The sequence below is a fragment of the Phoca vitulina genome, unplaced genomic scaffold, assembly GCF_004348235.1.
Source record: "Phoca vitulina isolate PV1807 unplaced genomic scaffold, GSC_HSeal_1.0 scaffold9, whole genome shotgun sequence".
Taxonomy (NCBI): Eukaryota; Metazoa; Chordata; class Mammalia; order Carnivora; family Phocidae; genus Phoca; species Phoca vitulina.
The window spans coordinates 13,264,025-13,290,540 of record NW_022589712.1 but is presented as its reverse complement, the minus strand read 5'-3'; the positions used below and the strand labels follow the sequence as shown (position 1 = coordinate 13,290,540).

General features: G+C 34.6%; 1 pseudogene across 1 annotated transcript; it reads left to right on the top strand.

The window, feature by feature from the left end:
- The first annotated feature begins 430 nt into the window (after window positions 1-430).
- Window positions 431-24,633, top strand: LOC116634685 (annotated as a pseudogene). The gene is made up of 3 exons (XR_004300019.1): window positions 431-499; window positions 981-1,008; window positions 24,036-24,633. The product of XR_004300019.1 is annotated as a 60S ribosomal protein L12-like (transcript).
- Window positions 24,634-26,516: the final 1,883 nt, after the last annotated feature.

The following is a 26,516-nucleotide window of genomic DNA, read 5'->3' as shown; positions in this document are numbered from 1 at the left end:
AGATCAGAAATAAAAAGTCTAGGATGACTCTCAGATATCTGGTTTTGTTACCTGTGTGAGTGGGGATTTAATTAAATTAAAATAAAATAGAACGGATTATTTGGGGCTTTGGAGGTTCTTAATGCATCTTGAGCGATATAGAATTGTTGAATCATTATATCGTGCACCTGAAACTAATATAAAAAATGACATTTGTAACTGATGGACACTTAATAGTGTTGGCATTTAAGTACATAGTGAATTCTACTGATTTACTATAATTTTCTGAATTGCTCTCTCTAAAAGGTCATGTTTTCAATAGCTGTCTTCTGGTCTGTCCTCTGGCTTAGTATGAGAATATATTTTAAATATTAAAATTATGATTCTGGAAGTTAAAAGTGATAGGTAAAAGAGTAGAGCAGCATAGGTTCTTAAAAGGGTCTATCGCGATATGATTAATTCCACTGCTGTGTCACTAACTTTGATGGCTCCAGAAATAGGAGAAGGGGAAGTCTACAAGGTATGTATTGAATCTACATTCAGATATTAAAAAGTTACAGGAACATATTCTCTGCTCCCTGGAAACTATTTGCTACGGACACACATACACATACCCCTCTCATAGAGAATGATGTGAAATTACGACAAATATTTGGTTATTTTTATTTTATCTAAATAAATGTTTATTTAAACACGTAAAATATACCACTGCCACACTTACCCAGAAAATTTTAAGCATCAGAAAACTATTCTATTCACTAAAATAAAAAAGATACTATTAAAATATTTTTCAAGCTTTAAATAAAAATCTTAAGCCATTGTCTGAATTTTCTCCTTTTACAGAAGAAGGTTTGAAGTAGTTTATACTGATAAGATTCTAAGAACTGCTAAGAACAAAGAATGTATATTAAAATATGGTTGAATACTATCTTCTAGACTCAGCAAAAGATGTTCAAGGAGCACTGGCTATCTGATAAGTGACATTTTTGTCTTGCAATCAGGATAATAACAGCTATTACAATATAACAAGTAATATTCTGGGTTCTCTGATGGTGAGAAGATAAACCTCGATTTCTGTAACTTTCTATTCTTTGACATAATTATGTATGAATTTCCCACTCTTCATTTCAGACCTTCAAAAATATAAATGCTATATATACTAAAGATTTCTTCATGGCTCATTTTCCTCGTTTAAGGCCTTAAACTCTGCATGTCAGCTACGTAGCAAGCAGCTGTTGCTAGGATGTATCTGTTTCCATAGCAATAGATGAACTCTTCAAATGCATCCAGAATTCCTCCTCTTCTTTGCTACCCCTGTATCCCTTGTCCATATGTAAATCAGTGTCAGTGACAGAATTATTTGGATTTAACGTCCTGCATTTAACATCCATGTACATATAGTATGGTACAGTCTCGACTTTATTTTTCCTTTAAGCTCTGCATTCTCTTCCCTAGCTGTGTAGATTGCAGCAACTCCTATGACCTGGGGATTAACATTGTGCCAAATTAATAAAGATCAGAAACATTTTCTGCCAATGCACTTTATAGAAACAGCAGTTAATAGGAGAAAACAAGTAAGTGCTAACTGACTCCTTCTTTTTTTGAAAAAAAAAAAAAGTTCAACATGGAACCAAGAACATGTTACAAAAATAACAGGTATGATCCTCCACATGGATTTCAGCCAGTCCATTTTTAACTCAGTCTCAAATTCTACACATCAGTTGATGTTGACCCTTCAGAAGTGTGTCTGAGTTTTCCAAAGTTCTCTAGTTCTTGGTGTGAAGTGTCACCATAGTTTCTCTGGGTGCACTGAGGCTGTACTCTAACTGTACATGTGATAACTCCTGCTGGATCTAGAATCTTCACTGCAGATCTTCCTTTCTGATGCTGTTGTTCAGGAGCATAAAAATCAGCAGGTTCAATAACTTCACTCAACCAACTGAAGAAATAGAGAAGCAATAAAGCTATAACTAGACACAGTTTATTAGGCTCCATAATCCCTGCCAAGTGCTAAACAGACTGAGAACTGTAATATCTGAGAGAAATTAAAAAAAAAAAACTAAAGATAAGTAGAGCTAAAACATCTCTACAAATAATATTTGGATAGACTCGTGAGAATAAACCCTTGGTTAGGGGAACACAGACATGACACTGGTTTCTTTATATAGCTTTACACTTCTTGAGGGTAAACAACATCACTTTCTGTTTCATGTTGCTATTTAGATGCAGGCTCTGTCTTCTGTGCAAAAAGCATTCCCACTTCATGAGGTTCCTGGGTGGGGGGCGGGGGGCAGTCAGGTGAGCATCTGACTCTTGGTTTCTGCTCTGGTCATGATCTCAGGGTCCTGAGATCTGCGGGTGTGGGGCTTTCATGCTCAGAGCAGAGTCTGCTTAAGACTCTATCTCCCTCTCCCTTTGCCCCTCCCCACTGCACTCTCTAAATCAATCAATCAACCAATCAATCTTAAAACAAAACAAAACAAAAACGATTCCAGCTTCTCTACCCATCCATCTTCCCTAGAGGTAGGAGGAAAGAAACACAATGCTTGAACAATGTATTCTTTTGCTCCAATAATCTATTATAAAAGAACATATATTGATTACATAAGTATTAAATTCATTAACAATTATTCTTTCATTATACTTTCCAAAAATACACTGATTTTTGTATTATGTCTCTGGCATCACCATTACTTAAAGAGAAAAAGATAGTAACTTTCCAAATTATCTTCTTAATATAATGTATCTTTTATAACATCCAGTTAGAGATACAAAATGATATTTTTAAAAATATTTATTTATTTATTTTTAGAGAGAGAAGAAAGAGAGCACTTGAATGGGGGAGGGGCAGAGGGAAAGAGAGAGAATCTTCAAGCAGACTCCCTGCTGAGCGGGGAGCCCCATGGCTCTATCGCACAATCCATGAGGTCACGACCTAAGCTGAATCCAAGAGTCAGATGCTTATCTGACTGAGACACCCAGGCGCCCCACAAAATGATATTTTTATCCCATTTATATAGACATATTAGCAAAGAAGTTGGAAAGGTGAAGCAATATGTTAGGAAAGATTCTGTCATCTTTTTTCTTATCTATAATTTCTTCAATGTTACTTTGGTAAAGGGAAATAAAAAATAAGTTGTATTTTTAAAAAATACCTACTGCCTAATTTGTATTTATCACTCATTAATTTCCCCAAATTTGCATCAGACATATTAGAAACAAAATCCTTTTCCAATTACAGATTTGACTAAAACTGTTAACAGAAAAGAGCTTAGGAAGTGACTTCTGTGTCTTCTTGGTATGATCTTGAACTACAACTGACTCAAAACACCTGGTGATTGTTTTTGCCAACATACGACATTCTGATGTCTTATGTCATGTCCATTTCTGCTTTATCCTCATTAGGAGAAAACAGCAGAAGATAATTTTCAATACTGATTATATTCCTCGCTATGAGTTCAATTAAGAAAAAAATGAAACTATTTCAGATAATTTGATGAATGTTCCTGATAATTTTATTCTGTACTAATTTTTATATCAAATATAGAAAGAGAAAACAGTGATTTAGGAATCCTAAATTCATATTATTTTCCCAAATGTAAGGTTTCATTCATGTTCAATCACTCATTAAACAAAAATGTAGACCCATCACACCCCAGGCTTTAGCTAAGCACTTAGGTCCCAGAGATGAGTCTTACATGGTTTCTACCTTCAAGGAGTTTTGTTTAGTGTTTTTGCAATAGTATTTATTACTATACTACATATATGAAATAATAATGACTATAATAAATATAAGCTTTTACCACATTTTTACTGTAAGATAAACATTATATGTATAATCAAAAGATACAGAGTTAGTATTATAGATGACTTAGAATTAGTTTCACAAAGTCTTAAAATGTTCCTCCTTATTTCTTGAAAATTGCTATAATGAAATCATAAGTATTTTATTCAAAAATGTACAATAAAGATTGATGAAAATAATGATGAAATATCTAATGGATGTAATTTATCTTTAATATAATATAGAAGTAAGTTTAGCAACTTATAAATATACTTACAAAATATGTTAAGTGAATAAAAGATGATTATATCACAATCCACTTTTAAAAATACATCAAAATGGTAACAATAGTTCTCTCTGGTGGTGGTATTACAGGTGATTTTATTCTTCATTTTGCTTATTTTCTACTTTTTTATAATAAACACATAAAAAATTTTCAAGTTATATGATTTTAATAAAGATGAAATATTAAAATAAAAGAGAAAGTTTGTAAGTTTTAGAAAGCCTAAAAGTAGAAAATTACTAGAAGATAAATCTGGCAAAAAGAAAGAGAAAGAGAGACCAAGAGAGCAAAAAAGGAAGGAAGGAAAGAAGGAAGGAGGGGAGGGGAGGGAAGGGGAGGGAAGGGGGGAGGAGGGAAGAAAGGGGGGAGGAGGGAAGAAAGGGGGGAGGAGGGAAGGAAGGAAGAAATCTCTGGGGCTCCTATGTGGCTCAGTCGGTTAAGCATCCGCCTTTGGCTCATGTCATGAGCACTGAAGGTCCCCACCTCCCTGACGAAGGGACCACATGGTGTACACTGCAGGAATAGGAGCATAATATGAATGATTTACATAGGTAGTCTTAACGCAACTTTCCTTGCAAAGGTGAAATTCCAATGTAAAGTACTTAACAGCACAATTTGCTAAGTGAGCTTCTAAGAAGACTCTGTCTCAGCTGTCCCCTATATTAGATCTTGCCAAGATTAGGGATCTTCCTCCTTCAAGTTCTCTTGCTCCCTCAAAAGAGCTACTAATTAGAAATACTATACAATTTTCTCTGCAGTCTTTATGCTGCAATGTGGCAGCAAATGGAAAATCATCCAATAATTTGTAGTGACTGAAAGCCTCAAACATGAAGAGTCAGGCTGCCAGAAATAGACAAAAGAATTAGAGATGCCATATAAAGAATGAAATAAATGACAAGACAGGACACCAAAATATGATCATTTAATCATGAGGAATAACAAGCCTATCAAAGCTGTGCATTGAAAACCAGGGAAAAGTGAAAATGGATTTGATGTTCGTCAAATAAGTAGGCAAATAAAGATGAAAGTTGGAATGAAATTTAATTTCTAAGTAGTCTCCTGCTAGCTGCTGGTAAATGACATAACAATCCCATTCTTCCTGAACTCTGGACTCCTAATAAATATTAGTTTCCGCTCATCTCTCAAGAAAATACTAGAACAATTCATTGGCTTCAACTTGGCTGAAGTTAATTCCTTAACGCAACTTCTAGTTGGAGTTTTCAGATGGGTGGAGGTATGGAGTGATTGCATAGACCTGAAACATCAAAATATTTTTTTATTATGTTCAGTTACACCGCATATAGTATATCATAAACTTTTGAGGTGGTGTTCAAAGATTCATTAGTTGCGTATAATAGCCAGTGCTCATCACAACACATGCCCTCCATCAAATAATTTTTTTTTTTTTTTAGATTTTATTTATTTATTTGACAGAGAGAGAGAACACAAGCAGGGGGAGTGGGAGAGGAAGAAGCAGGCCCCCTGCCGAGCAGGGAGCCCGATGCGGGGCTCGATCCCAGCACCCTGGGACCACGACCTGAGCCGAAGGCAGACGCCCAACGACTGAGCCACCCAGGCACCCCTCCATCAAATAATTTTTAATAAACTCTTGAGCACAGACTTATCCCTGAAATTACAAAATCTTCTGTCTTTTATATGTATCATTCTATTATGGGAAAGGCACAAAGATTGGGAAGAGGTAACCTGAGTCTGAGTCCCATCAACTCTGTTAACCTGCTGTATGACATTGCTCAAGATATATAATTTTTATGAGAGTTGGTTTCATCCTATGTGGAGGAAAAATAGTCTTATGAAGGAGTATTTTGATTTTATCCTTTTATGTGCTTACACTCTAAAAGGTGAACTTGGAAACACAATAGTAAGTTCAAGTTTGCAAAATTTAAATATTACTTTTAAAAATTATAAGATGTATGCAAGCAAAAATTGCCTGCATTAAGTCCTTAAATTGCATTTTTAAAGCACTCAAACAGTCTCCTAATGTGTCTAAAGAAATAATACAGTTTAAAGCAGCTTTGTTAGCTGGCTCTGCATATTGGCTTGACTGGATTCCATTGTTATTATTCTATTATATTAATTACATTATATTATTATATCTAATATATAAATATTATTATATTTGTCATCCTATAATTTATCCAGCAGCCATGGTTATATGCCATATTTTGTTACATGGAATTTTTTCTGAACACATTACTGGGTCAGTTCTAAAAGACATTCAGATCAATATGATATTATATTATAATGTTAATAATAATTTAATATTGCTTCCCTCAGATAAACTAGAAAATATAGCAGTACCATCTATTCATGATATATTCTACATTTGTTCAAGGTCACTTTGTATACACAGTAACGCCTAAAGCATTCTTAATTTTAACTCTAGTATTTTAGAATCTATTACTGTGCACTTTGCATTATGTTATGAAAACAATGAATGATAAACTAAATATAGAGTAAACTAGATTATGAGTGGAGGGAAAGAATGCAAACCAACTTAAGAAGGTAAACTGTTTGAAAGAACTTAAGCCTATATTAGCAAGGTCCATGTAGATATAAAAAATAAATTCTGATTTTTCTATATTCATTCCAGTTTTTTTAATTTTTTAAATTTTTAACTTTATTTTTCTTTTTTTTTTTGATTTTATTTATTTATTTGAGAGAGAGAATGAGATAGAGCATGAGAGGGGGGAGGGTCAGAGGGAGAAGCAGACTCCCTGCTGAGCAGGGATCCCGATGTGGGACCCGATCCCGGGACTCCAGGATCATGACCTGAGCCGAAGGCAGTCGCTTAACCAACTGAGCCACCCAGGCGCCCCTTTATTTTTCTTTTTTTAATTTAAATTCAATTAGCCAACATATAATACATCATTAGTTTCAGATATAGGGTTCAATAATTCATCAGTTGAGTATAACACTCAGTGCTCATCACATCACATGCCCTCCTTAATGCCCATCACTCAGTTACCCCATCCCCCACCCAGCTTCCCTCTAGCAACCCTCAGTTTGTTTCCTACAAATCTATTAACTTTATTTCTAAGAGGTCATTAACTAGCAGAAACAAATTAGGTACAAATTCTGATACTCTATGTAAGTAACTAGATAAACTTAAGCTTCTTTTTATAATTATGTCATTCAGAGCTCTATAATTCCCCAATTTTATTTACCTTCTAAGAAGTTTTACTGTATAAATATTACCCTAAATATGATGATTTATATTTATACCAGATAATTTCACATGGATTGCTTTTTTCCTTAGCAAGTGATACTTCTCCTCAAATAAAGGTTGGCAAATGGTTCAAAAGAATCTTATGTCACAGATTCACATAAAAATATGAGTTTGTCAGTCTTTAGGAATTGTCATATTAGGAGTTCTTCAGAAGAATTGGAGAGGGCCTTAAAAATAATTCACAACTGAACAATGAATAGCAGGGAGTTTGTGATGTCCTTAGCTTCGATTAGGACTGCACTCCAAACTGTCCATCACTGTTGGATGAATGGATAGATAGATAGGTGATGATGATAGATAGATAGATGATAGATAGATAGATAGATAGATAGATAGATAGATAGATAGATGATAGATAGATGATAGATAATAGATAGATGATAGATGATGATAGATAGATGATAGATGATAAATAGATGATAGATGATAGATATAGATAGATAGATAGATAGATAGATAGATAGATAGATAGATAGATGATGGATAGATAGAGCAAGCTATTTTAAGGCTCTAATTTAATCCATAAAATGGGTAAGAGCAATAATTTAAAGTTGGTAGAGATGTTTCTGCAGTCAGATTTTTATTCATTCTGAAGTGGGTAACACTGAAAGAAACAGTGAATTAGAATTTCATGTATTCTTGGGAACTGTGCCTCTTTTACCCATGAGACTTGGCTTTCCTTAAATGCTTTGTCAACTTAATTTCACTATAAATCCTGACATGGTATGAGTTTTCCTACAGCAGAAATTGGTTAATAAAATAAATCACTGACATTTCCTTGAAATTTAATTCTCTGTGTGTCAACTTTTGTCATAACTGTACTGAAACCTCTGATGTTGCTCAGCATTGTGTAAAACAATTACATATCATTATCCCTGGCAACTGGAAATCTTGCTGTCCAAACTTTGGAGCTAAATAATTTTGGACAAATGCTTGATAAATGTTTTACTATTCAAAATTCTCCCATTCATTCTGAAATCCAGGATGCAAATGGGTTTGAATATCAACATATCCCCTTTATATCTGATGCTACTATTGAGAGTCTCATTAACGACACTCAGGAATTAAAGAGACTTGACTATTAAGATATATAGATATGGATATGGATATAGATAGATATCTACAAACAAACAAATGTAAATATCTCTGTGTTGACGGACATCACGAGGTACCCCAGTGATGCATTCAGAAAGACTAGAGAGAAAAGAAATTACCAAATCTCCATCATAGTGAAGATCAAGCTCAACATATCCTGAAGGCAGTTAGGATACAGCAAGCACAATTCCAATAACTACCCGGTTCCCATAGCACATAAAAATTCATTAAAATGATCGGCAATTTCAGTAACTTAATAATCATTGGAATAATCCATTCTAATATTTTTAAAATGATAGATGCCTCTTATTCTTAATTATTTTTGTAAAAAATATTTTGTAAAAATATGCATTCACGTTTGTCTCCTATCACAAACGTTCCCTGGGCTAACTTTTCCTCCCCATTTTAACTGAGAAAATTGCTCTTTATATCTCATTGTTAATGTAATGTTTGGAAACTGGTCAAAGCAAGTGAATATCATTAAAATTTCTTTCATAGACCTGAAGATGATATATATTATCTAATGAAAAAGATGTTGTTTTACCAATGTAAAGGGTAAATTTAATTAAAAAGGCAACCTTTAAATAGTAACCAAGGAGGCTGCAATGTCATATTTAAAGCAACACTCACAGAAAGAAACAGAGGTTATTCAGAAGGAATTTATTAGGTTTCAGACAGTTGGGATTTCTTAAGCTAAACTAATGTTATTGATTCCTAAATTTATTGCATTGTAACAGAAAATGTTATGTATGCTATGAGTGCTCTAGAATATACTAAGGCTTTCTTTGAGACCTAGTACTTGATTGATTTTCTTGGGAATGTTCTGTGTGTGGTAAAAATGAATGTATATTATCTTTCTTGGATGCAGATTCTCTCTATATGTTTAAGATCTGTTCTATAAATCATTTTTAAATTCTCCATGTCTTGTACTTTTTGAGATTTACTTATTTCTCCTGTGATTGGAGCTTACAATCAATCTATAAACATAGAGACAAATTCAAAAATGTGAAATTAAGTGGAAGACAAAGTTTCAAATGTAAAACCTACTTCCAGTTCCAGCCATGATGGAGTAATTTACCCAATACCCTCTAAAAACAAAATACGTAAGTCACTTATTTTCAGGCATTGAACAGCAGGCACTGAAGACCTGTGATGCTTGAAAGAAAGGAAACACAGAAATGATCTCAACATTCATCTTTGCTGCCCACCTGATGGCAATTGTCAAGCTGTGGCCCAGGCAAGTAGAGTCCAAAGAGGGAGGATCAGCCTCACAGAGGGGAAGAAACAGAAATCAGGTTCCAAGGAGGCTGGGGTGACTGGAATTAAAGTAGGAACTCCCCAGAAGAGCTGATTAAGAAATACCCATATTTGCAATTTTGGCCACAGACTAAGCTGTTCATACCAAAGGCGAGGCTGCAAGGCAGGCAAAGAACAGATCCTGGGGGTTGTTAGCCGAATGAGATTCAGGAGATCACAGAGGCTGTAGCCCTGACCATCCAAAGTGAAGAGAAAGCACTGAGTACCTGGCTTTTCTATGAGACTTCAAAAAGTCCTCTCCTTAAAAGTAGGGCTAATTCGGAGAGCAAAGAACAACGTTGGGTAAAAATTGATGCAGATCATTTAATACTGAAATCTCAAGGCTGAAAAAATGAATTCTTTGGGTATCTGTGCAAAAATATCAAGTGACTGTTACAATGATATTATAAGAATCAGGCTGGCTTTATATTTCTGCCCAAGTGCATTTAGTCCTGGAAACGAGGCAAAGATTGCTCAACCTCAGCACTGCTGATATTCTGGGTCAGGTATTTGTTATGGAAGAGCCGCCCCGTGCCTCTACCTACAAGATTCCATAGTACACTGACCTCTAACCAAAAATGACTCCAGATGCCTTATGTCTTTGCCATGGTCTGAATGTACGTGTCCTTCCAAAATTCATGTGTTTAAATCCTAACCTCCAATGTGACAGTATTAGGAGGTGATCAGGTCATGAGGTTGGAGCCCTCATGATGGGGATTAATGCCTTCATAAAAGAAACCCCAAAATATCCCCTTGCCCCCTTCCATATGTGAAGACACAGTGAGAAAGTGCCCTCTATGAACCAGAAAACAGGTCCTCCTCAGACACCAAATTTGTCAGTGTCTTGATCTTATACTCCCCAGCTTCCAGAACTGGAGTTGAGAACTGTAGCCGTGAAGCTACCCAATTTAAGATATTTTGTTATAGCAGCCTGAATGGACTAAGACAATCCCTGTGGTGGAGGCTGGGGTCAAAATTGTCCTCTAGTTCAGAACTACTAAGCTAGAGTAACAAAGTACAGAGGGAAAGTATGACTAAGAGTCCTCTACTAGGATGACATACAATCCAAAAAAATGAAAGAAACCTAGGGAGTCATTCTTGAGTAACTTGAGTCATTCTTAAAAACAGAACTCAACAATAGAATGCAGGTAACCAAGGGATAGGAGGACATATCATAGTCAAGTCTGATGGCTTATGATTATTGACTGTATTCTAATAATAAGGAATGAATCTAAGCAACCACGGGATATATGATCACAGAAGATAAAAGCTATAAATTGGGAGAAACTAAAATAACATTTTAATAAGTAAAAATTGTGAGATAGTAACACAAAAAAAACTGACAAATGTATGTAATTTCCTCATATTTCTTGAAGGAAATTCAACAGTCACTTCCTCTAATGGATAAATCAAGGATGAATGGTGTAAGCCAATGAGATAAACTTATTACAAGAGAAGAAATGAAATCTGTTAAAGGAAGAGGGCAGAAGTACAATTGTGTTGATTTTCTCATCTTTCAAAATAGGACATTAATAAAGATGCACCTACAGTGGTTATACAAAAAGATCAGGTTAGGTGTTATAGATACAAAGATATCCAATAGAAGAGTAAAAACAGACAATGAACCTTAAAAACATAGTCACATACCAACTCACACATTCCACAGAAAACAAAATAGAAAAAAAAAGGAAATCCAACTAGCAAAAAGAAAAAAGAAAAAAATAGTGTAGGAAACACTCTAAACAGAAAATAAGGTGAGATTTAAAACTTAATACTAATTATCCCAGTTTTATCAGGAATTTGAAATGGAAGATAAACTCACCTATTGAAACAAAGATCCATACCTGATTGCATAAACTAAAACAAGCTATGCATTTTTTACAAGTGAGACAATTAAAACCAAGTGTCTCAGATTATAGTTAAAGGGTAAAACGTTAAGTCAAGCAGGTAATAACAAAAAGAATATGAAATTTTAACAATAATAATAAGGTTGAATTTTTGGTAGTTAGGTAATAAGTAGATATATATATATATATATATAAGAAATAAAGATGGGTTTGTTCTCTGAAATAAAAAGTTTCAAACATTAAAATAAATAATAATAATAGCAATAATAATGTTGAATTCACAGCAGATAATGTTACATAAATCAAAGAGGGACACTGCATTTATAAATTAATAAAGATAGGGAGATTTGACATATCTACAATACCGAGTCTTTCTTTTTTTTTTATTATGTTATGTTAATCACCATACATTACATTAGTTTTTGATGTAGTGTTCCATGATTCATTGTTTTCGTATAACACCCAGTGCTCCATGCAGAATGTGCCCTCTTTAATACCCATCACCAGGCTAACCCATCGCCCCCACCCCGTTCCCCTCTAGAACCCTCAGTTTGTTTCTCAGAGTCCATAGTCTCTCACTGAGACTGAGTCTTTCTTAAAAAACAAGATGTCATAAAAATATTTAAACTTCTTTTAGCATTCTTAGAAGAGTGTTTATCTTTTTTGTATTAGTAATAAGAAAATTGGATTTTTTAATGACATAAATCTTTTGGTACAGCAATCCAACATTGGATTCTGTCTTATAGAAATCAATCTCTGTTATGTAAGGATTTGTATGTAACTTTGTCTACCACGGATGGGTTAAATACTGCAAGTCAAATGCACGTGTGTCCACAAGTGGATGGCTGCATAAATTATGGTATATCCAACTAGAAGCTACAAGGAACTACTAAAAACAATGAGTTGTGGAAAATCTATCAGGGGCTGCCCTTTAAGCTGCAGATTTACATATAGTGGATAGCTCTTAAATGCACACACAACCCAATACCCATATTCTATACATGTTTGTTTCTGTTTGATTAATCATAGAGCAACTTGTGGAATATATAGACCAACTGTTAATAGTGCTTATTTCTGGTAGAGAGATTTTACAGGTTTGGTAAAAATATTTCAATTTTTTCTGAAAGAATCTCTTAACTCTTTGGGGGTTTTTTGTATAAACAAAGTGTTACTTTGGTAATTTAAAATATAAAGTCTTAAAGATCTCAAAAAGCAAATGAAGAAGTTCCCTATTAGTGTGAACATAGAGACACATAGTGTTATTCGAGATCAGGAAGTGGTAACTTGCTGCTGCAGTTCTGTGTGGGTGTTTTTCTGTCTTCCAGGTTAGGTTAGGCAAATCTTGTATGTGAAGAACCAGATTGTAAACACCTTATGCTTGGGAAGCCATATGGAGTGTGGCATAACTACTCAACTCTGTGGTCTGAAAGCAACCAGAGGCTCCAAGTAAACAAATGACAGTGGCCATGTTCTAGTCCACTTTATTGGTGGACACCAAAAGCTAAATTTCATATTTTTTATGCACCACAAAATATTCTTCTTTCGATATCTTTTCTACTATTTAAAAATGTAAAGATCATCCTTAACTCATGGGCTGCCCCCCAGATGAGCTCTAGATCATAGTTCCAATCCTTGTAGGGAGTATAAGTGGAAGCGGAAATCTACCTACGGGAATTGGGCCCGGTTGCCCAAGCCAACGCCTCCGGGACCCAGGGGAGCTGGTACAGAACTTACACAAGATTGGAGGTTATCCCTTCTACATGATATCTCCCCGTGTTCTTTCTGGATGAAATGCACTTGATTACTTTATCAGCTCTAATTCCTTACTTAGTCTCATTGTTTGCCAGAAAAAAAAAAAAAAAAAAGCTCCAATCTTAAGAGAGAGAAATGCATTAGGCTATCTCTCACTGTGTGGAATTGTGAAAATGACTTTCTCCAAGCAACTACACCCAGAAAATGGAAGTTGTAATGGGTTAGAAGAGAGGAGGGAAGCCCCCTTTTAGATAATAGACCACCCCTGAGAAAGGCTGTATGGGCTGCAGGGTGAGCGCTGCCTGCAAGGAGAGTCAGTGGTACAGGGCGAGAGAGGTGCTGTGATCACTTGGCTGTAGAAGCAAATGAGATAAAACAACATATTCAATCGTTTGCCTCAGACCGCATCCTAATTTTACCAGTAAGAGTAAAACTGAAGAAAACAAAGGTATTTGAGTGAAGGAAAGGTAAAAGGCAAAAATCATTTCCATTTTATTCAAATTTATGCCAAGGAATTACACAGATGTCTCTCAGTCAGAGAACAAAACAGTGCATCATGCATTAAGAATGTGGGCCAGTCAGTTATGACTTAGAGGTAAACCAGGATTTCATAGAGTGGGAATGTTGGAGAATTTCAAATAAATTTAAGGAAGAATGTGTTAATGTTAACAAAGAATGCTTGTTTTTTGCAAGACTACTTAAAGTCCGAAACATTTTCATATGCCTTGTTAACTTCCTAAGGGAGCTAGAGTGTACCTTACTTCCAGATATATTTGAAAACAAGATGTGTGTGTGTGTGTGTGTGTGTGTGTGTGTATAAAACCTCTCAGGATTAATCCTCACAAAACACATTTTAGAAACTATTACTTTAGTTATAACCTTCTATGACAAAATTTGCCCTAAGACAATAAAAAATCACCATGCACACACTAAGTAATGTAGAAAGAGAAACAAAATGTAAAATATGCATATACGGGGGTGCTGGTTGGCTCAGTAGGTAGAGTGTGAACTCCTGATTTCAGTGTCATGAGTTCAAGCTCCACGTGGGGCAGAGAGATTAATTTAAAAAAATAACAATAAAATATGCATTTATGTGCACTTGTATGCATTTAACCAAACTGCCTTCTTGTGGCACAAACTGTGGGAGATATTCACATAAACACGTTCTTAAAAGCAAAGGCTTCAAGTTACCAGAGATTTCACATTTTAAAAGTTTGTTTACTCTTAATAGTTCAGAATGTACTTTCTAATAGAAACTAACAAAAACAGTGGCTTAGTTTCCCAGCCAAATTTACTATTTTTTTAAATAAAGGTGAAATAAAATTACTGATGATACAGTAAAACAGTTTTTAAAAAATCGTTAACCAGTCATTAAATAAAACAGAAATGTAGAGATTTTTAAAACAGTATTATAAACATAGTATATTAAATTTAATGCTTCTGAAAAAAGTGAAAAGAGATATAATAGTTTAAGAAAATTATAAATGAAATTTTTGAAATATATACTCTCAGGTTATTTTGTTTGCCTACACACGTATTTATCAGAGATTTTGCCTTAATAATAGTCCCTTTAACTCTTTTTATTTAAGTATTACAAACACACAGGAAACATATACAGAACAAATATTCATCTCAGTGAATTATCACAAGATGAACATCCTGGCAACCACCACTCCAGAGAAGATGTAATATCATACCCCAAACCCCCCGAATTACCTCACAGTCACTACCCCTATCTTCTCCCCACATATAACATGATCCTGACTTTTAACAAAATGGCTACTTTTGCAAGCTTTTGAAATTTATGCAAAGGAAAAATACAGTACCTCTTCTTCTAGATATGGCTTCTTTGAGTCAATATTATGTTTATGATATTTATCTGTGTAATTATGTCTTGCTGTCATTTGTTTTCCTTTATGGATGAATGGTTACCACTATATTAATATACCACCATTTAACTATCTATTCTACTTTCGTGTTCAGGTTTTGGCTCTTTTACGTGGATTTCTGGTTGTAGAAATCAGAGCAGTGAAATAGCTGAGTCGTTGGGACAAAGTACACTCAAATTTAGTGGATAATGCCTCAGTTTTGCAAAGTGGTTATTCCCATTCACATTTCTGTCAGCATTTCCATTGCTTCGTATCCTTATCGACACTTGGTACTGTCAGTATGTTGAATTTATCCATTCTGATATATGTGTCATTATGTTTTAATTTACATTTCTGTAATCACCTTTTTCTATATTTATTGAACACTGTGTATCCTCTTTTCTGTCCAAGACACTTGCCTATAATTTTACTAGGTCACCTATCTCTTTTTATGTTCTTTGAATAATTCTTAATATGGTTTGGAAATAAGCCCCATTCATTTTTCAATCTATTTTTTATTTAATATTTTGGTGAGTTTGGCAGGGTAAGCTAGGCTTATGCTAAGGGATAGGGAATAACCTTCAATGATCAGTGGACTCACACATAAATGTTAAGATTTGCTTCAGGTCATTGGATTTGGGGACAGCTACTTTACTCCACATAGTTCTACCATTTCAAATGGTGCTAGTTGCCACGGCAGGAAAAAAGAAAGAAGAAAGTTCACATCAAAAGTGATACATGTCATTTTTGTTCACATGACAACATGTAGTTCTAGTCAATTGTTCATACCTAACCTTGAGAAAGATGGGAAGTGCATTCTACCAAATGCCCAGGAATATTGGTGAGAACTAGTAATGTCTACCATGCCTGGACATTTTCCCTTATCAATAATATAAGTTTAATTTTTCTTTTCATTCCAGTTTGAGTTTATACCATACTTTAGTTAAGTACTCCCCCAAATTATTCACACCATGACACACAAGAAAAATAATATTTCTGTGGTAAAATGGGGTGAATACCAGAGATTTGGTCATACTGGTGACATCTATATGGTTTTTGGTGAAAAAAAATTGTTACTTTTTTATATTAGTTAATAATTAGAAAAACAATGTGTTCAGTCATGTATCACATGATGAATTTCTATAAAACATTCAAATTACAGCTTTTCAAAAATGTAACTGAGAAATTTGAACTGTTTCTGTAAACATGTCTTTTTAATATCAGATCTTGTACTTGAGATGGTAAGATGAAGCTCCTGGTCAAGGCTTTTACATGAGGATATAGTCAAGTTTTTATGTGATTATCAATAAAATTTTATTCACAGTAAGTTTGCAGAAAAAATAAAATTACCATAGTGGAAATTATATGTGAAGACTCCAATAGCTCTTCTTTTTCTTTCACTGTCAAATTAATTTTGAAATTGATTATGGAAATGGGGATGAATTTTGAAACCCAGTTCAACATTGTCAACTCAACTATTTCAAATTACTGATGTAGGTTTAATTTATAGAATATCCATGCATTGTTAGAACAATATTCTTAGCTAGCATAAACATCATAAAAGGGATATATCAACCACAAAAGGATAAAAGTATCTGATAACATGTAAAAACAGAAATTCAGAGATTGGGGCAAGTGCACCCACCAAGAGCCCCTGCCTACCTCCATACATCAACCTAGGACTGCATGCATGAACCCCTGGGTGCTGGAGACACCACCCCTCCTCACAGCATACAAACCCCTTGTTCCTGATGGGCAGCAGCATACTCTGCAGCTGACAGCTAAAGAAGTTGTCAAGGTGGTTGACACTGACCGGTGTGTGGCAATGAAGTCCTTAGTGCCCATCAGCTGCAGAAAACTTGGGTGTATCACAGTCCTGTTCCGAAGAGCTCTGGGGGAGCTCCTGGCTAAGGCAGAGGCACCTAGCAGGGAGATGTGTTTGGCTAAGCTCCATATTGTTGGGCTCTCTGACTCTTTTCACAATATTCTGGGCACTAATTAACTAGACGCAAACAGGAGGTCATAATGACATTCGCTCAATTTAACACAAGAGTAAACTGGGGCACAGAAAGATCAAATGTCTTACGCACAGTGACACAGACTGCTAAGTGGGGAATTAGGATTTGAAATCAGGGAATTTGCTCCATAGTTGCCACTCCCAGCATTAGAGATAGACGTTGATTTTCTCAAGGCGAAACAAAAATGGCACAATTGCAAAGTATGGATATGTTGTGTTGATATTAGCCATCTCCAGTGTGTGACCTGTTGATCTACAGATCAGAAACACCTGCAGATTTGCACTAAAATAATGGCTTTTTGCAATTCATCATGACTCTGGCTTTTCCTTACTTAACAAAATGAGCCTAGAACTAGTTTGCCTGCAAGTTTAACATGTTAGAATGCAGGATGAAAACTGTGATGATTATAGTTGAAATTTGTACAGTACTTTGAATATTTTCAGTGTTTTAATATGGTATTAATAATATCAATAAAATTGTGGGTTTTTTCAGGTGAAACAAGTAGAATTGCCAGAATTGATCATACATTAAATTAGAGCTTAAGTAGGTACATTATTTAGCAACACAATTTCCCTATTGTAACAATACGAAAAGTTGTACACTGAGGAAATCACAAATTACTTAAAGTAACACCAATCTGAAGATTATTATTCAAGCATACTCTCAGTTTATTGTCTTATACAAAATTTGACTAGCTAATAGGACTATTACTGTAGATTTCTCTAAAGAATATAATTGCCAAAAAAAAGAATATAATTACATTATCATAGCTAGACGGACAGATTTAAATTAGTAAAAATAAATCTGGTTAACTTTTCCGACACCTGGATCTTTAGAAATCAGAAAATTCACATGGCATTATCTTTCAAACTGCAACATATTTAATGACATTTTAATTTTAATTGAAAACCCCAAAACTGGGGTGCCAGGGTGTCTCAGTCGGTTGAGCATCCAACTCTTGGTTTCGGCTCAGGTCATGATCTCAGGGTCTTGATATCAAGCCTCAAGTCGGGCTCCCATGCTCAGCAGGGAGTCTGCTTGATATTCTCTCTCTCCTCTCCCTCCTCCCCTCCTCCCCCCCATTCATTCTCTCTCTCTCTCTAAAATAAATAAATCTAAAAAAAACAAAACTAAGAGAATATTACATAAGCTAAGCATAGATTGAACTTCAACAAGTTCCAGCAACAAAGTATATTACAAATGATATTCTTGCCTTGTCCAATTTGTTCATTTTTGATATGATTTAGCTGCATGAATTGCAATGTGAAGGAAATAGAAAATAGTTTAGGTTATTTTGTTGTGTTTTCTGGGAGGTTATTTTATTCTTTTGGACTTCAGGTGCATGGAATTGGAGCCATCAGTCAGTTTGTGGCATGCCCTAGTGCTTGTTTCTTGTATTTTTCTTTTTAAATGTATTTCCAAGTGCTTTAATTTTCCTTCGTTTTATCCCTTGGTATATCATCCCTAATATCATCTCACCTTCCTCCAACCCATCATGTCACCATAAATTATGTGAACACAATTTATAGAATGGTTTGGGGTTATTCACCTCTTTGTGTTGCTTCAAAATTTTCATTGAAAATACTTCTGACTCCTCCATCTTGCTTCCTGTAGATAGAGAAGTTTTGGGTTTTTCTTTTTCACTGTGGCAAAGTATTCCATCAAAGTATTCGGATGCCTGGGCCCCGAATGCTGGCAGCGGCAGTGGGTGTGCCCGGCCTTGGAAGAGTTGGGGAGGGAGAGGGCGTGCAGGGCCTGCAAAGGTCTTACCTTCCCAAAGTCTTACCTTCCCAGTCCCTGCTGATGGTCACTCTGATTTTACTAGCAATGTTGGACAATTGCTTCATTGATATGTACAGTGTTTTTTCTCAGAAGTACATCTCAAGAAACAGAGTTAATGAATGGTGACATACGGACATACACAAATCCACTACAGATTGTTCTGCAGAATAGTTAAACCTATTTATATTTCAGAAGCAGGAAGAGATTTAGTTTTCCACACTGATATCTGACTTTAGTTTTGATGGCAAAAGATTTGCATGTCATTATTGCTTTTTAATTTGATAATTTTCCTCACTATTGAGATTGAATAATTTTTACCTTTTAGGTATTCATGTTTCTTTCTGTGAATGTAATTGACCTATTACATCTTTTCTTGGCTAACTAGAGATTTTCTTATCTTATTCTGTCTAAACTGAAAGAATTTATTATATATTTAAGATTTCTTATAAATGTTAAGAATGCTTTTTAGTTGTATGTTGTATCAGAATCATCTCCAAACCTGTGACCTGTTAATTTCGTCCATGCTATTTGCATAACAGAAATCTTTCCTTCTGTTGTATTCAAAACCCACAAATTTTGCCTCTATGTTTTATTTTTTATTTTATTTTTCAATGTTTTGTTGCAGTCAAAGATCTATAAAGGGCCCAGATTTTGAGTGTACAGCTTGACAAATATTTATGAACTTCTATATATGTATAAACCCTTGTAAATGCCACTTAAATCAAGATATAAAAATTTCTAGCATTCCAGAAGCCTCCCTTGTGTCTTTTCCCAGCCAAAACCCACTCTTCACCCCTATCCCCCACACCCAGACAGCAACCCCTCTACAACCAGACATTAGTTTTGTTTGTTCTTCAACTTCATATAAATGGAATCATAGGTTATGTACTCTTGTCTAGTTTTCTTCACTCAATATTATGACAGTGAGATTTATGCCTGTGGTTGCAGGTAGCAATGGTTCTAGTTTGTAGCATGTGGTTCTTCATTGAATAAATATAGCATGTCGTATCTTTCCATTCTACTATTGATAGGCATTTGGGTTGTTTCCAGTTTGGGACTGTTATGAATAAGCTGTTATATTTTGTACAAAGAATTTCACAAACATATTTTATACATATGTCTTTGAGTGCATATATGTACTCATCTCTCTTGAATGAATTTATATAACCCACATGTAAGTATATATAAAATGTCTGGGTCCAGGGTTGTGTGTATATTTATTAGGAATAGTTATTGCAAATTTAGTTTACCAAGTGATTGTCCCAATTTACACTCCAAATTGCTCTACAGTTCTAATTGCACCACATCTTTGCCAAGATTTTGTACTGTTGGCCTGCTTAATTATAGGCATTCTCATGAGTGTGTAGCAGAATCACATTTGGGCTTGTTCTCTTTTTTCTCAATATTTAACTTCATTTCTCTGGCTTTTTTATCAATTGTTTAGAGGAGAACATGGCCTGGAGTACCACAATACTAAAGTTATTGCCTACAGACTATCAGTGTGAATGAATGTTCTGCTCCAGAACATTATTTAAGAACATTTTCTAATCACATATAATAATCTTTGTCAACTTTATTTTTAGCATTTCTGTGTATGTAAAATTGCTTCATTTTAACGTATTAGATGGTGAATTATATTACCAGATTTCCCAGTGCTGAAACTCCATTTTATAACTAGAATAAAAATGCAGTTTATTATGCTGTTAATGTGTTGCTCCATTCTGTTTGCTTAGAGTTCTGTTTGCTTAGAATGTTTGTATACTCATCCATATGTGATCTTGGCTTCCTGATCTACTTTAATGCACTGTATTTTGGGAGCATTAATATGAACGCTATGCTTGCCACATAGCATAAATTGGAAATTGTTTCTGTTTCTATCCTCTGGGACTGGACAAATAATATTGATGAGATCTCATTCCAAGCAAGGTAGAATTGCCTCTCTGTAGCTTGGGGCTTTTTTTCAGGAAGTAACACTGTGACAAGCAATCCCCATTTTCTTCTGTGGCATTTGGCTTATGTTTTCTTAAAGGCATGAAGTAAATTGGCCGAAAGCGTGGACTCTGGTGCCAAAGCCCATGGTTTAGAATCTTGGTTTCTATCCCTTACAAGCTGTGTGACCTTAGGCAAATCTCTTGTCTTTCTGTGCCTCCATGGCTTCATTGCAGAATAGGAATGATAAAAGTTCTGATAGTGCCTACCTCATAAGGTTGTTGTAAAGATTAAAATAACTAGGTATGTAAAACTCTTAGAACAGTGTGTGGCACAAAATAAATAACATTTTGTTCTATTATTTCAACACTTCTAGGGGCAATTTGGGCAATTTACATGCTTGTAGAAAATGTATTTCGTCAAATTAAAATGCATAGTATGGATAGAACCATTTCTTTTCCATCCTTAATTTTTTTTATCTTTTATTATTTCCTCATTATCATTTTTATTCTCTTTTCTTTGATTGGTTTTGCTAACAGGTTTGTGGTCTTGTTTTTTTTTCCCCAAAGAACCAGCACAAGATTTATTCATTATTTCTAATGATTTTTTTTTATTTATTATATCCTGCTTTTATTTTTATTTGCTTCTTCCTTTGGTTTCTTTAGGTTAATTTTATTTTTTCTAAGTTCTTATATTGACTGCTTAATCTTTCCCTTTCATTTTTCTTGATTATTTAGTTATAGTTATTTTATTCCATTTATATGTCAAAGATTCAGATATATAGTCTTTATATTATTTTTCTTTTTCAGATATTTTGCAATTTTGGTGTAAATATTTTTATTTGTTTTTTATCTGAAGTTTTTATCTGTTGATTTTATTTTTCTACTCTTTCAATTTCCTTTTAATAAGTATTGCCTTATTCTCCAGGTCTCTTGTGAATAAATTAATTTTTACTGAATTTGATCAGAAAGTGTTCAAATGTCATCTCCCACTCTGTAACTTACTTTTTACTTTTTCTAGTGATGTCTTTTCATGAACAGAGTTCTTAAATTTAATTTAGGGAAATTTGTTAAATGATTTACTTATTATTATCACTTTATAAATTTTTTTTATTTTTACTACTCAAAGTTCATACAGGTTCAGCTTACATTTTTTCTGAAGTTTTCATTTTGCTTTTTACATTTAATACCTTAATCTACTGAAATCCATTTTTGTATATGATCTGAGATCTAATTTCAGTTTTCCTCATTTCCAGTCTATTTTCACAACACTGTCTATTCAATTTTCCCTCTTCTACAATTCTACTCTTCATACCTATTGTGTTCGTATGATTTGTCAGCTTATCTCTTATTAAGTCCAATGCCACACATACCTAACTACTGTATCTTTATAAAGGTTTTGTGGTCAGTAGGGCAATTCCTATAACTATCTTTAGAAATAGCTTGTCAAATTTCATTCACATATTCTATTGAAATTTTAACCCCATTAAAATTTTTTTATTAACACATAATGTATTATTTGTTTCAGGGGTACAGGTCTGTGATTCCTCGGTCTTACACAATTCACAGCGCTCGCCATAGTACATACCCTCACCAATGTCCATCACCCAGCCACCCCATCCCTCCTACCCCCCTCCACTCCAGCAACCCTCAGTTTGTCTCCTGAGATTAAGAGTCCCTTATGGTTTGTCTCTCTCTCTTGTTTCATTTTTCCCTCCCTTCCCCTATGATCCTCTACCTTGTTTCTCAAATTCTACATATCAGTGAGACCATATAATAATTGTCTTTCTCTGATTGACTTATCTCGCTTGGCATAATACCCATTGAATTGAAATTTTGCTGTGAATTGTATCCAACTGATAGATCAACTTGGGAAAAATCAATATTGTTTTAACCTAAGCCACAATACATTTCTCCATTTATTTTCTTGACAATGTTACAGGAACGGTTACATTTTTTTTCCATACAGGATTCACATATCCTTTGCTAGACTTAAATCTAAGTGATTTACATATTAGTTTCAAATGGCATTTTATTTTTTATTTTTTTTTTTTAAAGATTTTATTTATTTATTTGACAGAGACACAGCGAGAGCAGGAACACAAGCAGGGGGAGTGGGAGAGGGAGAAGCAGGCTTCCCATGAGCAGGGAGCCTGATGTGGGGCTCGATCCCAGGACCCTGGGATCATGACCTGAGCCGAAGGCAGACGCTTAACGACTGAGCCACCCAGGTGCCCCTCAAATGGCATTTTATTTTACCAACTTAATTTCTGGTGTATAGAAATGCAATGAATTTTTATACATTGACATTATATTCAGCTATGTTAATGAAATCTCTTATTTCTTCTAACAATTTGAAAGTAACTTTTGAGTTTTATATATAATAATAGAACATCTGTGAATAATTACATTTTTGTTTATTCCTTTTTAATCTTCATGTTTTTTATTTTATTTTCTTGTCTTACAGTAGTAATAGTAATCTTGTATTATTCTTGTATTATTCCTAAAACAATTTTTTAAAGTACTTTACCATTCAAAATGTTTGCTTTCAGTTTATGTCAGAAGTCTTTTGTCAGATAAAGGAAGCCTTACTTTCTATTTTGGTAAGAATTTTTATCATGAGTGGATGTTGAATTTCATCAAAGGTTTTTCATACATGTATTAATATGGTCACATGTCTTTTTCCTTTTAATATGTTAATATGGTAGAAGATATTTCTGGACACTTATGCCTTCTTGGGATAAATTCAGCTTGTCATGATATGTTCTTTTTTTATATATTTAAATTTTTATAAATTTTTTAAAAGATTTTTTAAAGAGATTACAAGCAGGAGGAGCAGCAGAAGGAGAGGGAGAAGCAGGCTCCCGGCAGAGCAGGGAGCCCGATGCGGGGCTCAATCCCAGGACCCTGGGATCATGACCTGAGCCCAAGGCAGATGCTTAACTGACTGAGCCACCCAGGTGCCCCTCTGTTATAGATTTTATTCACTAACATTTTGTTTAGGAATTTTGCATCTTTATTGAGTGAGATAGGCTTAAAATTTTGTCTGATGTGGACATCAAGTTTCTATTGAATTCAACGTATAAATTAGGACTTCTCTCTTTTTCTGTTCTTTTAGAGTCATTTGTATAAGATTGCAATACTCTATTCCTTAAGAACTTATTAGAATCATTTTGGCTTTCGGCTCGGGGAGGCAAAGGTGCAACTTTCTTCGGTCATCCGGAATCCGGGTTCATCCGACACCAGCCACCTCCGCCACGCCGCCTAAGTTCGACCCCAACGAGATCAAAGTCGTGTACCTGAGGTGCACCGGTGGCCAAGTAGGTGCCACGTCTGCCCTGGCCCCGAAGATCGGCCCGCTGGGTCTGTCTCCAAAAAGGGTTGGTGATGACATCGCCAAGGCAACCGGTGATTGGAAGGGTCTAAGAATTACAGTGAAACTGACCATTCAGAACAGACAGGCCCAGATTGAAGTGGTACCTTCTGCCTCTGCCCTGATTATCAAAGCCCTCAAGGAACCACCAAGAGTCAGAAAGAAGCAGAAAAACATTAAGCACAGTGGAAATACCACTTTTGATGAGATTGTCAATATTGCCCGACAGATGCGACACCGATCTTTAGCCAGAGAACTCTCTGGAACCATTAAAGAAATCCTGGGGACTGCCCAGTCTGTGGGCTGCAATGTTGACGGCCGCCACCCTCATGACATCATAGAGGACATCAACAGGGTGCGGTGGAATGCCCAGCTAGTTAACTACAAAGGAAAATGTTTCAATAAAGGATCATTGACAACCAAAAAAAAAAAAAGAATTTATTAGAATCAGCTTGTAAATCTATCTAGCTTAAGTGCTACCCTTGGGGAAAACAAAATTTTAACTACAGAGTTAATTTCATGTATTCAGGATTTTTATTTATTTTTAATAAATTACAGTAAATTATATTTCTGCCCATTTTACCCACCTAATCTTATTTTATTTGCCCAATATTTTTCTTGCTAAAATTTTACAAATATTTTTTAATTTTTTTTTCCAAAGAACTAACTTTAGGTTGAGATTCCTTATGTCTTTGGTTTCTATTTTATTTTCTACCATAACGTTTTTATATCGTTCTTCCACCTTTTAAAAATTTTGCTCTGATACATAGATATGAAAATTATATATATATATATATAATATATATACACATTTAAGTTCTACTCTGAGCAAATTTTAATTATACAGTACAATATTATCAACTATTCTCACTATGTTACACATTCAATCCTCAGACCTTATTCATCTTATAGTGGAAAGTTGTTCTGTTCTTTTTCTAACTTCTTAGGTTGGCTGCTTAACTTAAAATTTTTAACCTCTGTGTGATTTGTTTTTTCACCGATGGTTTTTAAAATTTTTTCTCTTCACCTTTTGTTTTCTGCAGTTTCACCACGAATTATGTAAGCATAAATTTCTTAGTGTTTATCCAGATTGGGGGATGTTTCACTTTCTTAAAAATCTATGGATTTGTTACTTTATTTTATAAAATTCTCAGACATTATCTCTTCAAGTAGTTTCTTTGCTCCACTTTTTTCTGTCCTCTTTTTCCTGGAAGTCCACTTAAAATAGTTTAAACCTTTTCATTCTTTGCTCCCTATATCCTAAACTTTCTCATATTTTTTCATCTCTTTTTCTTTCTGGGATGCATTCTACTTAATTACTTCAAGCAATACCTTTCAGTGCATTCATTCTGTGCTGTTTAATCTGCATCCTTTGAGTTACATCAATCAACACTTTCTATTTCTAAAAGTTTTATTTGCTTCTCTTTCAGATTGGTCAGTTTTTTTTCTAGTGTTTTGTTTGTTTGTTTGTTTTCATGCCACAGTTCATTTCTTTAAACATTTCATCTATAGCTATGTTGTCTTTTCTGTTTCGGGGCTACTTACTCCAGGAGAGCCTATCTGAATTCTCCTGTTGTGACAGTTCAATAATTTCTGGAGTCACAGTTTTTTCTGTCAGTGGTCAGGAGATGGTTTACAGCTGACTCAGAGCATCGAGTGTTGCAAATGAATAGTCAATTGCCAGACTACAACTTTTTCTCTCCCCATTGACTTTTGTAAGATTTTTGTATCTTTAGAGTCAATAAATGTTATCAGAATATGTTTAGACACTTTCATTTTTTCATCATTTCTACCAGGAATTTGATTAGTCCCTTCAATCTGTAGGTTCAACTCTATGCTTAACTCAGAGATCTTTTTTCTCTTTTTAAGCAGTACATATCCTTTATCTGTTCTTTTCTTTCCTTTTTAAATTATTCACGTGTTAGATTCCTGGACCTATCAACCAAATCTTTCATCTTTTCCTCATAATTGTTATCTCCTTGTCTTTACTCTGAATTTTGAGATAATTTATGCCCTTTAACTTTAAAGGCTTTTAATTCAGGCTTTGACAGTGACAATATGTTCCTTCAACTCCTCTATCAAATGGATTTATTTGGGTTAGTGTAGGTAGTTTCTTACTCCAAAAACATTCTTCTGTGTAATACATTTATATCTCCTTAAAAGCTCGTTCGGGGGAGTCCCCAAAATTTTTCATCTGCCTATAAAATCAATTCTATTATATCAAATGTCCTATTTGTCTTCACTGATAATCATTTTTACAGCTA